The sequence below is a fragment of the Nomascus leucogenys genome, chromosome 4 (assembly GCF_006542625.1).
Source record: "Nomascus leucogenys isolate Asia chromosome 4, Asia_NLE_v1, whole genome shotgun sequence".
In the NCBI taxonomy this organism is placed as follows: domain Eukaryota; kingdom Metazoa; phylum Chordata; class Mammalia; order Primates; family Hylobatidae; genus Nomascus; species Nomascus leucogenys.
In genome coordinates this window covers 89,078,631-89,094,113 of record NC_044384.1, presented here as the reverse complement: position 1 = coordinate 89,094,113, position 15,483 = coordinate 89,078,631, and the positions used below count along the sequence as shown (strand labels likewise).

The following is a 15,483-nucleotide window of genomic DNA, read 5'->3' as shown; positions in this document are numbered from 1 at the left end:
ATGCCTGTAATCCCAGCACTTTGGGAGGCCGAGGTGGGCAGATCATGAGGTCAGGAGTTCGAGACCAGCCTGACCAACATGGAGAAACTCCATCTCTACTAAAAATACAAAAAATTAGCCAGGCGTGGTGGTGCACGCCCGTAATCCCAGCTACTTGGGAGGCTGAGGCAAGAGAATCGCTTGAACCTGGGAGACGGAGGTTGCAGTGAGCCGAGATTGTGCCATTGCACTCCAGCTCAGGTGACAGTGTGAGACTTTGTCTCAAAAAAACAAACAAAAAAACATCAAAAATCTGTTCTGGAAACTAGAAGTCCAAAATCAAGGCCTGGGCAGGGCTGTGCACCCTCCGAAGGCTCTGGGGGAGGATCCTCCTGCCTCTTCCAGCTCCTGGGATCTCCTGGCGCCCCTGGACTAGGGCTGCATTGTTCCAGTGCCTCCCACCGTCTTCACGTGGGCTTCTCTGCTTCCGTTTCTCCCCTCTGCTCTGAGAAGAGTGCCTACATTCAATTTACGTCCTGCTTGAAACCCAAGAGGACCTCATCTCCAGATCCTAAGCTTAATTTCATCTGCTAAGACCTGATTTCCCAGTGGGATCACACTCACAGGCCACAGGGGTTAGGAAGTGGACATATCTTTTGGTGGGAGGGGGGAATCATTCTACCTCCTGTAGCTGAGGAGGAACGAGCCCGTCCCCACATCACCCACTCTTGCCGGGCAGGGCCCTCCCTCCTGGGCTCTGGAGGCAAGAGGCAGAGGCTGGCCTGGCTGACCCCTGCAAGGCCAGGGCCCAGGCCCCTTGAGGACAGAGGAGCTGGCCCGGCCTGGGCTGTGGGTGATTAGAGAAGTGACATAACCCAGAGGAAGGCAGGTCCTGAAAAGCCAGTCCTGAGAGGGTGGGAGCAAGACCAGCCATCCTCCTCACCAGCCCACAGGCCAGTGCCACCTCCCACTGTCTCCCCAGTCCTGGTGGTACGAGCTGCCTTCTTCCTGCAACACGTCCAGCCCCGGGGCCTTTGCACCTGCACACCCACCTGGAGGGTTTGTGCCCAGATCTTCACAGGCGGCCTCTCCCACACCGGGAAGGCATCCTCCCTAACCCCAGCTACAGCTACAGCCTCCCAGACACTCCCTCTCACAACCCTGGCCTGTGCCCCTGCCTAGCCTGTGTGAACAGCCCAGACCATCGAGTTCCAGTCTACTGAGTGTCTCCTCCTGGACTCCGAGCCCTATGACAGCAAGCCCTTGCCTGTCTCACTTGTCCCTGTCACGGCTGCATCCCGTGTCTGTAAGAGCACCCAGCATGCAGCAGGGCCTGGATGAATGCTTGTTGAGTGAATGAGTGAGCACTCACAGAGAGGTGGTTGGTTGGTTTCTAGATTCACCCCCAGCCCTGAAGATCTCTGCCAGGCAGCTGGAGTCTGGGGAGGTGGTTCCAAACTCCACGCCTCCTCCTGTCTGCCGAGAGGGCCATGGGTTTGTTTGGCAACCTCAGGGTGCTGGCTCCCCGCAGACACCTGGGTGGCTTCTTCCAGCTGGCTGGGATCCAGGCAGCCCCTGGGAGGGTCCAGCCACCTTCACACCTGGGGCACGGTCAGCCTGGCTGTTTGCTGGAGTCTGTAGCGCCCAGATTTGGAGCCTTTTGGTGAGAAATGTGCATTTTCATGGCAAGATGGTCTCAGGAAATCTCCACCTATTCATGTGCAAAACACAGGGGCGTCTGGGGTCCCCAGGGGCTGGAGCTTTGACAAACAAGGATCAGAGGGAGGGGCAGAGGGACCTGAAGTCCAAAATCAAGGTGTGGACAGGGCTGTGTGCCTGTCCTGTGCGGGGCCAGGAGCCAAGGCCAGAAGAGGTGCAGGGCTGGGAGGCTGGCCAGAGCGTCCCGGTCTAATTCTGCTGGGCGTGGGGCTGAGGATGATGGGCCTCTAGTCCAGGTCACAGTAGTGCTGGGGCCACACTCGCTCCAGGCAGTCAGTCATGTGCAAGACAGCGGGGGTCAGGATGCCTGGATTCAGCCCCAGCTTAGCTGCTGACTCCAAGAGGGGCTTTCAACAAGTCAGCCTACCTCCCCGGGCCTCAGTTTCCTTCTCTGTGAAATGAAACTTTGTCACTTCTACTGTTAGTTTCTGGCTCTGAAAATCTTAGGATTCCAGAAGCTCCATCTTCTGCCCAGCGCAGGAATCCTTCTCCTCTTTCCTTGAATACTCTCAGTGAGGAGGCGCTCACTCTCAGGACAAAAGGGGCTGGACGCAGGAGACAGAGCATGGCTGGATTCTCTGCTGGACACTCTGGTTGTGGCCAGTCCTCTCTGGGGACTCACACGGGGATCCCTAGAGGCTCAAGCATCGTCTCCCCCAGGCTGTCAGGTAAGATCTGGGATGCCCAGCTAAGTTTGAATTTGAGATAAATGACAACTTCTTAGTGTAAGTATAACCCAACAACTGCAGGGGATACACTTATACTAACAACTTATTCAATGTTTATCTGAAGTTCACGTTGAACTGGGTGTTCTGTTTTGCTTGCTAAGTCTGGTAACCCCAACATGTAGCTTCTTTCTGGAGCCTTGGGGACTCTTCCACACCCCTTTTTCCAGGGTAGGTTTGACAGAGGGACTATGACCCTTTTTTTTGTCGGGGGTGCGGGGATGGAGTTTTACTTTTGTCCCTCCAGGCTGGAGTGCAATGGCACCATCTCGGCTCACTGCAACCTCCACCTCCCAGGTTCAAGCGTTTCTCCTGCCTTAGCCTCCCCAGTAGCTGGGATTACAGGCATGCACCACCACGCCCTGCTGATTTTTGTATTTTTAATTTTATTTATTTATTTATTTTTTGGAGACGGAGTTTCACTCTTGTTGCCCAAGCTGGAGTGCAATGGCGCGATCTCGGTAGACTGCAACTTCCTCCTCCTGGGCTCAAGTGATTCTCCTGCCTCAGCCTCCTGAATAGCTGGGATTGCAGACGCCCACCACCACGCCTGGCTAATTTTTTGTATTTTTAGTAGAAATGGGGTTTCACCATGTTAGCCAGGCTGGTCTTGAACTCCTGACCTCAGGTGATCCTCCCGCTTCAGCCTCCCAAAGTGCTGGGATTACAGGCATGAGCCACCGCACCCGGCTAATTTTCGTATTTTTAGTAGAGATGGGGTTTCACCATGTTGGTCAGGCTGGTCTCAACCTCCTGACCTCAAGTGAGCCACCTGCCTCAGCCTCCCAAAGTGCCGGGATTACAGGCACCTGGCCGGGACTGTGACTCTTAAGACCAGGGCAGGAAGGATCGAGGCCTGGCCCTGGCTTTAGGTTGAGCTATTGGGATCCCACTTCTGCATGGTCCTGACCCAGGGCTGTGCATAAGTGGGAGAAATGCGTGCTTCTGAGTGGGGTGTGCTGCGGGTCCCCTAGGATCACAGGCGCCCATGCTGGGGTGCAGCCGGCAGTGCCCCAAGCAGCGCCCCTCTGGCGTGCCTCCCTCTCGCCTCCAAGACCTCCAGGCACAGCCACAGGAGACCTTTGCTTGAAAGCTCTGCTAACTGTCTGCCCTCTTCCCTCTTGCCTTCTTCTGGAGTCTAATACTCTATCTGGCTGAACTGCCACCCTCCAAACCCTAGTGAGAGGTGAGCAGGCCAGCCAGTCACCCCCTTGCCCTGAGGAGTTCGGGCTCTGCCCCTGACCCTCCCCTTTCATCCCTGGGGACCTACCTCTCCAGTTTAGGATTCTCAGCAAATGGTCCCAAAGCCAACTCTGGAAATTTAACACACTGAGGACCTCCCAGGCCCCCCGGTGCCCACTCAGCTCTTGCCGGGAGGGGTCCACGGGGTGTGCAGGGTTGAGCAAAGACGTCTTGCTGCCTACGATAGGCAGGGCGCTGTTGTAGTGAATGAACAAATATCCTACTCCAACGGCACTTATGCTTAGGTGGGGGACAGAAGACAAGTAAAATAAGTAAGAAAATGACACAGTGTCTCAGGAGGTGGGGAGAGGCAGAATGGAGAAGAAAGAAAGGGAGGGCTGCAGGGAAGGTCGGGGAGGGGGCGGGATGGGAGGGGCTGCCACTTTAATTCCAGTGTTCGGGAAAAGCCTTGCTAAAGAAAAAGTGTCTCTTGGGCTTCAATGAGAGGGGAGCCTGCAAGTGGATCCAGGGAGGGTGCCTCAGGCAGAGGATTCAGTGGGGACAAAGGCCAGGAGACTGGACTGGAAGAGAGAGGAGGACAGAGCAGCTGCAGCAGTGGGTGGAGGGCAGAGAGGGAGCTGCAGAAGCAAGGGCCTAGGGGGCCATGGCAAGACTTGAGCTTTGCTCAGAGTGAAGTGAGAGCCACTGGGAATTTTTTTTTTGTTTGAGACAGAGTCTTGCTCTGTCGCCCAGGCTGGAGTGCAGTGGTGAGATCTCGGCTCACTGCAACTTCTGCCTCCCGGGTTTAAGCAATTCTCCTGCCTCAGCCTCCTGTGTAGCTGGGATTACAGGGGCCCGCCACCATGCCTGGTTAATTTTTGTGTTTTGAGTAGAGACGGAGTTTCACCATGTTGGTCAGGCTGGTCTCGAGCTCCTGACCTCGTGATCCGCCCGCCTCGGCCTCCCAAAGTGCTGGGATTATAGGCATGAGCCACCACGCCTGGCCACCATTGGGCGAATTTAAGCTGAGCAGCAGCCTAATGAGACTTGGGCTGTAAAAGGGTCTTCTGACTGTGGGACTGAGAACAGATCACCGTGGAACAAGGAGGAGAGACCACCCGAAGGCTCCTGTCATCACTAGGGGAGCGAGGTGGGTGCCTGGAATGCCAAGGGAACTGGAGGTTGAGAGAAGAGGTGTCGGGTGAGCCAGGACTCCGCACACGTCATGCTGTCTCAGCTCATGGGGACAGCCAGGCTGCCTCCCTGCCCTTGACTTTGATGACCCCTGACACTTTGAGTTGGAAATGCGTTTGTTTGTCTCCATTTCAATGAATGATTTATTTTCCGGTTTATAAAATGCACCCACCATACTTGCTCATGAGCTCACAGACCCAAAGAAAGAACGTCAGGAATTTCCCAGCAGGACGGGGGCCAGGCTCGCCCCGCCCCACAGGCAGGCATCTCTGCTCAGCCCCCTCACCCCTGCCAGCTGAGTGCCCAGAGGCTGAAGCCAGCAGCAGCCCCGTGAGGCCCCACAGTCCCTGTGGGAGCAGATTCCAGGCCCAGTGATCAACCCTCGCCTACGGCCACCCCTTCCCGAAAGGTCCCCTGCTCTGCCGTCGAAATCAGAGACTGCCTTGACCGGCTTGCTCGTGGGCTGGCAGCTGGCAAGCAAGGGGACGCGTGGATTTCCAGGGGCCGAAGGCCGTCATCTGAGAGCTCGGGGGCTCCCAAAGGACAAGAGCCAGCAAGCAGAGAGGGAAGGTGGTGGGTACAGCCCAACGCAGCCCCGAGCCTCAGGGGACAGCAGGGGAATCCACCCAGCTCTGCTGTGCAATCCTGAACAGATCACTTAATCCCTCTGTTCTGCGTGCATCCAGCTCAAAACGGTGCTTAGGAGGCTGGGGTGCTGGGACCCTTCATTAAGCCATGTTTGCAAAGCCCTCCAAGGGCTGCAGATGAAAGCGCTTATTGAAGTACAAAGCGTGTCTCCAGTAACCCTCTCCATCCCAGGCGGGACTGGAGACCCATAAAAGAGAAGGAAAGAGGCGGCCAAGGGCATTTGGCCCCAAGCACGGAGGCCGCCAAGACTAGACTCCGGCAGTGTCGGGCCCTGAGAGGCACCTGTCAGCAGCAGGCTCCTCACCACCGGCTCCTGTCCCTCCTAGTCCCTCACTAGGCAGCACCCCAGCACTCTGGCCTCCCTCAGCAGGCCCATCTGCATGGGGTACAGAGATGGATCAGAACCCTCTGCGACAGCTGCCAATGGAAGCCTTAAACCAGCGTTCGAGGCTCCAATGCATGGCCCCAGCCAGCCTGGCCCTCGCTGTCCTCACACAGGCCACCTCTGCGCCTCCTCCTGATCTCCTCCAGCCTAGACGTCCTCTCCTCTGCTCGTCTGTGCCTGGAGGTCCAGCCCTGGGGAGGCTTCCTGCCCCCCACACCCATGGTGGCCTCGCCTCCATAGCCGTGGTTCGTGGGTGCTCAGGATTCCGGCATGGGTGTCTGGGTGTGCATATCCCCTCACTCCTGGGGTCCTCAGATGTCACATCCATGGAGCCCACTGACCTCAGGCACTAGGGCTGTTCCGTGACCCCTGACTTCCCCTGCCATCTTTCTACACAGAAACAACCCCATGCCCTCTGTCTGGAGTATTCCAAACTGCCCTTCTTCATCTCTTTGCCCCCTGCACTTGGGGAATGTCTGCTAAAATGACTCTCACGTGTCACTCTGCAGTGGCAAAAAATCAGCTCCAGTCCCTCAGCCACCACCTGGAGGGCCTGCGGACCCTCCCTCCTTCATTCCCCATTCCCCACCCCAGCCCTTCCTAGCCCTCCACATCAGTGATTCACAAAGGACACAGTTCTAGCATGAGCAGGGGCTTGCTGGGGAAGAGGCTGTGTGGCAGAGGGCCCTTCCTGGCCCTGGCTTCCCTGGTGGGGGCCCTACAGGCCAGCCTTCCCTCCCCCACAGTGCACGGGCCAGTGCTGCCTGCTGGGGTCCTGACTCCACAAGGACGAGTTTTCCCTGAGCTGCCCCGCCAACTCCAGGGGCAACCTCCAGATGTGCCAGGGCCAGCCAGGGCCCCCAGAGGCTGAAACGAGGTCCCAGAGAGGGAAGGATGTGTCAGTGGTCCCCCTGGGGTGGTCCATGATACCTCAAGGTGCCAATCACCCACACAAGGCCCAGCAGGCACTGAAGCAGGCCCACACCTGGGTGGGCATGGAACAGGCTTTCTGGAGAGCAATTTGGCAGTGCAAGGTAGTGCAAAGCAAAACAAGCAAAGCATGGATCCCACCCCTATCCGTCACTCACCCTCCAGGCCTAGAGCCTGAGAGAGTGACCACGGGCATGCAGTGCGTGCTCACACGGGGGCTGGAGAGCATGTGGAACAGAGGTTCCTCAAAAACTCAAACATGGCCGGGCGTGGTGGCTCAAGCCTGAAATCCCAGCAATTTGGGAGGCTGAGGCAGGTGGATCACCTGAGGTTAGGAGTTCCAGACCAGCCTGACCAACATAGAGGAACCCCGTCTCTACTAAAAATACAAAATTAGCCCAGCGTGGTGGTGCATGCCGGTAATCCCAGCTACTCGGGAGGCTGAGGCAGGAGAATTGCTTGAAGCCGGGAGGCAGAAGTTGCAGTGAGCCAAGATGGTACCACTGCACTCTAGCCTGAGCAACAAGAGCAAAACTCCGTCAAAAAAAAAAAAAAAACCCTCAAACAGAATGGCTCATACCATCCCTCAGTCCTACTGCTGAATGACACCCCAAATAACTCAAAACACACGTCTACACAAAAACCTATACATAAGTGTTCACAGCAGCAAATTCACAACAACCAAATGTCAACTCGAATACCCATCAGTGGACGCACGGATCAAAAAGATGCCGTCTTCCCATACAATGGGATGTCATTCAGCACGAATGGGAATGAAGCTGGGACACAGGCCACAGTGTGGGGGACCTTAACAGCATGATGGCCACGGAAAGAAGCCGGGTCAGGGGCCACACGTTGGGTGACTCAGCTCTGTGAAATGCCCAGAACAGGCAGGAAGCCAGAGGCTGGGGGAGGGGGAATTAGGAGTGACTGCTAAGAGGTGGGGTGGTTTTCTTTTGGGGTGATGGAAACGTTCCAGAAGTAGATGGTGATGGTGGTTGCAAAACACTGGGAATGTTCTCAATGCCACTGAACTGTAAACTTTAAAAGGGATAAAATGGGAAGTCTTCTGTGGCATGTATTTTCTACAATGAGAAAAACTGTTATCCTTGGCTGGGCATGGTAGCTCACACCTGTAATTCCAGCACTTTGGGAGGCCGAGGCAGGTGGATTACTTGAGTTCAGGAGTTCGAGATCAGCCTGGGTAACATGGTGAAACCCTGTCTGTACCAAAAATACAAAATTTAGCCGGGTGTGGTGGTGGGTGCCTGTAACCCCAGCTACTCGGGAGGCTGAGGCAGGAGAATCGCTTGAACCTGGGAGGTGGAGGTTGTAGTGAGCCGAGATCACGCCACTGCACTCCAGCCTGGGCAACAAAGTGAGACTCAGTATCAAAAAAAATAAATAAATAAAGAGAGAGAGAGAGAAAAACAACTTTAGTGTCTATCTAAAGGGGACAGGTGAAGTAACACTGGAGTTTACATTCTGCAGCATTAAAAAGGATGCAGAATGCTATTCAGTGATGCAGAAAGATGTTCCCAAGCTATTCAAAGAAGCAGGTTTTTGGGAGGCTGAGGTGGGCAGATCATGAGGCCAGGAGATCAATACCATCCTGGCCAACATGGAGAAACCCCGTCTCTACTAAAAATACAACAATTAGCTGGGTGTGGTGGCGGGTGCCTGTAGTCCCAGCTACTTGGGAGGTTGAAGCAGGAGAATCACTTGAACCCAGGAGGCAGAGGTTGCAGTGAGCCGAGATCACACCATTGCACTCCAGCCTGGTGACAGAGCAAGACTCTGCCTAAAAAATAAAAATAAATAAAAAAATTTTAAAAAGCAGGTTAGAATGGTTTACTAGAAAGGTGTTTGAAGAAGATACACATATGTGAGTGTGCTTGGAAGTTCTGGAAGGGCAAACACCACAATGTTCACGCTGGTCATCTCTGGGTGATGGGACGCAGAGCATTTTTGTGCGTGCGTCCCTGTGCCTGCACATTTGTTCTCAGCTGTTTCTAAAATTTCCACAGCAAACTTTTGTAACCGGAAAAAGTTTCAGAGCAGGAAAGCAAAAAGCAAGAAGTATCAGGAGTTTTCTAAAAGTCCAGCCCCCCAACCCCCGCATCCCAGCATATGGAGGCGTGGAGTGAAAGCCATCGTGGGCAGCCCCTCTCCAGTCCCTGTGGGCAGTGGACAAGGATGAACAGGCAGGGCAGGGCCCCCGCCCCCCGCCCAAATGGTCTGTGTATCTCCTGGCCATCATTCCTTCCAGCCAGGACACCACAGGACACCAGTTGAGGAGGAACTTACAAAGAGCAGGGGAAGGTCTTCCAGGCCCAGGGGAGCCCAGCACCTTTCCTTCCTGGACCAGTAGGACAGCATCACTCATTCATTTCTTCATTCATTCACATCTTTGTCAGACCTAACACCTGGCGAGTGCCCACTCAGACCCCATGTGAGGGCCTGGGAAGCCCAGGAGACTGGCTGAGGCAGGAACAGGAGGGATCAGCCCTTTGCAGCAGCTCCCATTCCCTCTGCAAGCCCTGGTCTCTGTGGTGGTAAGAGCTGGTCTTCCCTTCGGGGCTGGAGGGATGCTGGCAGCATCAGGCTTTCTTCCAGAGAGCAGCCTAGTCTTCTCCAAGCCAGTCACATCCTCTTCTGCAATCAGCCTTGGAGGACACTCCCAGGCTCATTGGTGACTTTCTCCTCATTGCTGACCCTGATCCTGCAGGCCAGTTCATGCTGAAGCCCTCCTATGTGCCAGGCCCTGACCTACGTGCTGGGGCTTCAGGCAGGAGTCAGACAGAAGCTTCCTGTGTGATGGTGCACTCCGGGAAAGCCATCTGAAAAACCAGATGTTCCCAGGTAAGATGCTTAAAACCGAGTCATTCCCCTGCCCACATCGCCAGTGCTACCCCACACAGAAGAAGAGCCACGTATTCTGCAGGATGAGGCCTCGGCCATGTCCTCTCATCCCCTGGCCCAGCCACGCACCGACCCCCATCATGCCCACCACCCTGCAGCCCCTCCACCCTTCCAGGCTGGTGCTCCAATGCCTTAAACGCTTCCTGCCTCGGGGCCTTTGCAGTCTCGGGTACTCTTCTCCAGGTCTCTGCGGGGCTGAGTCCCCATTGCACGGTGATCTCAGCTTAAATACTGGCTTCTCTCACCTCTGTAGCTAAAGCGATTCCGCCTAAACACACCACCATTATCATCTACTTTTTTGATTTTCCCTTTTTTTTTTTTTTTTTTTTTTTGATATGGTATCTCATTCTGTTGCCCAGGCTGGAGTGCAGTGGCACGATCTCTGCTCACTGCAACCTCCGCCTCCCGGGTTCAAGCGATTCTCCCTCAGCCTCCTGAGTAGCTGGGATTATAGGTACCTGCCACCACGCCCAGCTAAAGTTTTTTTTGTATTTTTAGTAGAGACAGGGTTTCACCATATTGGCCAGGCTGGTTTCGAACTACTGACCTCAAATGATCTGCCCACCTCGGGCTCCCAAAGTGCTGGCATTACAGGTGTGAGCCACCGTAACCCGCCACTTATTTGATTTTCTTCCAAGCATTTATTACCATCCAAAACCATCTTGTGCACTGGTTCTCTTGCTGGTTATTATTTCTCCCCCGGATGCTGTGGCCCCGAAGCAGGGACCAAATGTTTTGTGGCTGCTGTGTCCCCATCCCCCGGCACATGGCAGGTGCTTGATAAGCACTGTGTTGAGTGCATGGGGCGACCAGAAACAGGGGAGCTTACTGGTCCCCAGCACTCCTGCAACAGGGCTCTGATCAGGGTGGCTCTCTGCTCTCAACTGCACATTTTTTTTGAAACTGTTGTGAGAATCTGCAGTAATCACTTGGCTCGGCACTAATCCTGAGTTAATGAGGCCACACTGGTTCTTTGGTGTTAATATTCTCTGAAGTTCAGCTCTGAGGAAAATGAAAAGAAAGCCCGCCCCGCCACTTACCCATCACCAAAGAAAGACACAAGTGAGCATCCTAGAATTTGGGACGCATCAAAACCAAAGAAAAAAGCAGAACCTGCCCCGATGTTTGGCGCAAGCAGCCTCTGAGGGCCAGCCATGCTCCGAGCGTTTGTAGTGCAGGGGCACAGCCCTCCAGATGTTCCCTGGAAGGACTGCCACTTCAAACGCCAGGGCTCAAGCCCATTACCTGCGCAGCCTTTGTGTATTTCAAAGGGGAAGCCAGTTGAACTTTCCCTGTAATCATTGGGCCCCAACTTGCCTTTAATGGACCATCAGGGAACACAGCAAGGAGAACTCCCCAATCATTACCAGGTTCTGATGGTCTCGGAGCCCACCTGGAGAGGCCTGCGGGGCAGCCACCTGTGGCTCTTGCCACGCCTGCTCCAGGGAAGGCTAGGACTCCATCCAACTGTGCGCTGGACTGGGAGTCAGAAGCCACTACTTTGAGGGCCTAGCTGCCTGGCCCCCCTTCCTGGGCCATGGTGTCCCACTCCCTGTATGTGAACCCCACCTCGGCCGCTTGCTTGCTGTGAGACCTTGGGCAGGTACCCTCACCTTGCTGAGTCCCTGTTTTGCAATTGGCTGTGGAGGATAAAAACAGAACCTGCCTCTTGGGTTTGCTCCAAAGTGTAGGCATTTTGTAATAAACGACAATACTCTGAAGAAATATGTACTGAGTGGAATTGTGTCCCCACAAAATGTATGTCTGCCTGAAACCTCACAAGGTGGACTTATTGGGAGAAGGATCTCTACAGATGTAATTAAGGTAAGAATCAAAATGAGATCATCCTGGACTAGGATGGGCCCTAAATCCAGTGATCGGTATTCTTATGAGAGATGGCCGGGTGCAGTGGCTCACGCCTGTAATCCCAGCACTTTGGGAGGCCAAGGCGGGTGGATCCTCTGAGGTCAGGAGTTTGAGACTAGCCTGGCTAATATGATGAAACCCCATCTCTACTAAAAAGACAAAAAAATTAGCAGGGTGTGGTGGCACACACCTGTAATCCCAGCTACTCGGGAAGCTGAGGCAGGATAATCACTTGAACCCGAGAAGCGGAGGTGGCAGTGAGCTGAGATTGAGCCATTACACTCCAGTCTGGGCAACAAGAGTGAAACTCTGTCTCAGAAAAAAAAAAAAGAGAGAGAGAGAGAGAGAGACAGACAGACAAGGAGAAGATATAGATATTCAGGAGGCCCTGTGAAGCTGGAGGCTGAGGCTGGAGTGATGCAGCCACAAGCCAAGGAATGTCTGCAGCCACCAGAAGGTGGAAAGGGCAGCAAGCATCCTTCCCTAGAGCCTTCAGAGGGAGCAGGGCCATGCTGACTCCCCGATTTTGAAATTTCTGGTCTCCGGAACTGTGAGACAATACATTTCTGATCTTTCAAGCTATCAAGTTTACAGCTGTTTATTATAGCAGCCTTGGGAAATTAGTAACAAATACAAGTCATTGTTCTTGTAGTTGTTACTCTAAAGAATTCTTTGTGGCCAGGTGTGATGCCTCACACCTGTAATCCCAGCACTTTGGGAGGCCAAGGTGGGCAGATCACCTGAGGTCAGGAGTTCAAGACCAGCCTGGCCAACATGGTGAAACCCAGTCTCTACCAAAAATGACAAAAATTTTCTGGGTATGGTGACATACACCTGTAATCCCAGCTACTTAGGAGGCTGAGGCAGGAGGATGGCTTGAACCCAGGAGGCGGAAGTTGCAGTGAGCCAAGATAGCACCACTGCACTCCAGCCTGGGCGACAAGAGCAAAACTCCATCTCAAAAAAAAAAAAAAAAAAAAAAAGAATTCTCTGAGCCACTGAAATGTCTCACCAGACACTTAGGCCCACAGTGACCTCTGTAGATGAGCAGCTCCCTCTATCTCCAAAGCAATTGAAAAAGGAAGAAGCAATGCATAAGGGAAAGACAGACCTTGGTTTGGAATGTGGCTCTGAGCCCCTTCCTAGCTGTAGGACTTTGACAAGTCACTGATCCTCTGTGAACCTCTGTCTCTTTATGAAATGGGGACAATTATATCCACCTCCAAGAATTCTGTGATGATGAGACTAGGTCAGGATGTAAAGCATTCACACATAAGTGTTCAGTAAATGGGAAGGGTGTCTATATTAGTTTATTTGTTTATTTATTTATTTTTTTGAGATGAAGTCTCACTCTGTCGCCCAGGCTGGAGTGTAATGGTGCGATCTCAGCACACTGCAACCTCTGCCTCCCAAGTTCAAGTGATTCTCCTGCCTCAGCCTCCCGAGTAGCTGAGATTACAGGCATGTGCCACCACACCTGGCTAATTTTTGTATTTTTAGTAGAGACGGGGTTTTGCCATATTGGCCAGGTTGGTCTCGAACTCCTGACCTCAGGTGATCCATCTGCCTTGGCCTCCCAAAGTGCTGGGATTACAGGCGTGAGCCACTGTGCCAGGCCTATATTAGTTATCTACTGTTACATAGTACATTTCCCCAACATTTGGAGGCTGAAAACAACAATGGACCTTTATTATCTCACATAGTATTATAGCTCTGGATCAGATATGTGGGAGCAGCTTAACTGGATGTTTTTGGCTCAAGATCTCTCATGTTGAAATTAATATGTCAGCTAGGGCTGTAGTCTCATCTGATGGCTTGACTGGGGCTGGAGCATCCACTTTCAAGGTGCCTCACTCACATGTCTGTGGGCAGGAGGCCTCAGTTCCTCACCATTTGGACTTTCCATAGGGCTGCTTGGGTGTCCTCCCAACATGGCAGCTGGCTTCCCCCAGAGCATGTGATCCAAGAAAGAGAAAGGTGCAAGTGGCAATGTCTTGGATGTCATACCCTGCCACTTCCACCACATTCTACTGGTCCTAGAGTGCAACCCTGAAACAATGAGGGAGGGAACTCTACACAGGCACTGACACCAGAGAGTAGCCCATTGGAAGCCATTGGGGGGCTCGCTACCACTGTGTCTCAGAGGGCAAGGTGTTCTTGGGGATGCTGCCAGGCAAAAGCCTACCTAACAGGTGGCTTTGCTGTCCAGACTTGCCTCTGAGGCCAGCTGCCTGGGAGCTGGGAGCCTGATCTGGCCACATGCCCAGTGTTCCCCTGTAATTTCATTTGTCTAAGGCCTCTCTGTGTCTCACCGGGGCTCCTTCATGTGGGCACTAAGGGCCAACATTGAGCCACAAAGGCTTCCAACCCAGAGCCCATGTCAGCATCCCACCCAGAGCCTCACATCTTCTCCTGGGAGCCCAGCCTAAAGATTAGAGCCCCAGGGACCCCTCGGGGGCCAATGGGCAGGCCTGAGTTCTGGAGGGGGTAGTGTCCCGGACACCCACCAGGGCCCTACAGCAGCTCCCCGAGTGTGTTGTATGAGTGTCCACGTGTGGGTGCATCATGTGCAAAACTGTATGTGAAGGTGTGTGCAGGCAGACATGTGCACCAGCACAACTGGAATCTGTTCATGGGTGACAGAATCTGACATTTCCATACATACAAAACATTGCAAGCACAGCAGTGCTGGAGCTGACAGGAGATTCAGGCCACCACCCCGCCTCCCTTGCGTCCTGTCACTGGCTGCCTCTGTTCTCAGACGTATTCCAACAATCGCTTAAAACATGGTGGATTACTATGAAGTTCCAGGCATGCAGAGACACACCTCACCCAAGGATAGTAAAAAGGCATATCAGAAACTGGCACTGAAGTGACACCCAGATAAAAATCCTGAGAATAAAGAAGAAGCAGAGAGAAAATTCAAACAAGTAGTGGAGGCGTATGAGGTGCTGTCAGATGCTAAGAAATGGGACAACTATGACAAATAAGGCAAAGAAGGATGAATTGGTGGAGGAAGAGGTGGAAGTCATTTTGACAGTCCGTTTGAGTTTGGCTTCACATTTTGTAACCCAGATGATGTCTTCAGGGAATTTTTTAGTGGAAGGGACCCATTCTCATTTGACTTCTTTGAAGACCTTTTTGAGGACATTTTTGGGAATCAAAGGGGTTCCCGAGGAAGCAGAAGCCGAGGGACAGGGTCGTTTTTCTCCGCGTTCAGTGGATTTCCATCTTTTGGAAGTGGATTTTCTTCTTTTGACGCAGTATTTACTTCATTTAAGTCCCTGGCTCATGGGGGCCTCACTTCATTCTCTTCTACATCATTTGGTGGTAGTGGGATGGGAAACTTCGAATCAATATCAACTTCTGCTAAAATGGTTAATGGCAGAAAAATGACTACAAAGAGAACTGTTGAGAATGGTCAAGAAAGAGTAGAAGTTGAAGAAGATGGCCAGTTGAAGTCCTTAACAATCCATGGTAAGGAGCAGCTGCTGCATTTGGATAACGAGTAATTCAACGCACGCTTTTAACAGAAATGTTAAACTAAAACAAGCACCAGTGGAGGATGAACAGGAACTTTTTTTTGAAGATTTCAAATGAACTGGACTTTCAGTATAATTGTACCTAATGTAAAGTATTTATAACAGCTCACTGGAGCTTCTATTTGTCATAGACTTTGAGTTAATTGTTGGGGCCACATAATAGGACCATTGTTTTGTTGTGGTTTTTTTGTTTGTTTTTGGTTTTGTTTGTCTTTTCTTTTTTTTTTAAGATGGAGTCTCACTCTGTCACCCAGGCTGAAGTGCAATGGCACGATCCCCGCTCACTGCAACCTCCACCTCCCAGGTTCAAGTGATTCTCCTGCCTCAGCCTCTGGAGTAGCTGGGATTACAGGTGTGTGCCACCACACCCAGCTAATTGTTGTATTTTTAG

At 52.9% G+C, this 15,483-nt stretch overlaps 1 pseudogene; it reads left to right on the top strand.

Moving 5' to 3' along the window:
* Positions 1-14,336: 14,336 nt before the first annotated feature.
* LOC100607208 lies at positions 14,337-15,062 on the top strand (annotated as a pseudogene).
* The last annotated feature ends 421 nt before the right edge of the window (positions 15,063-15,483 follow it).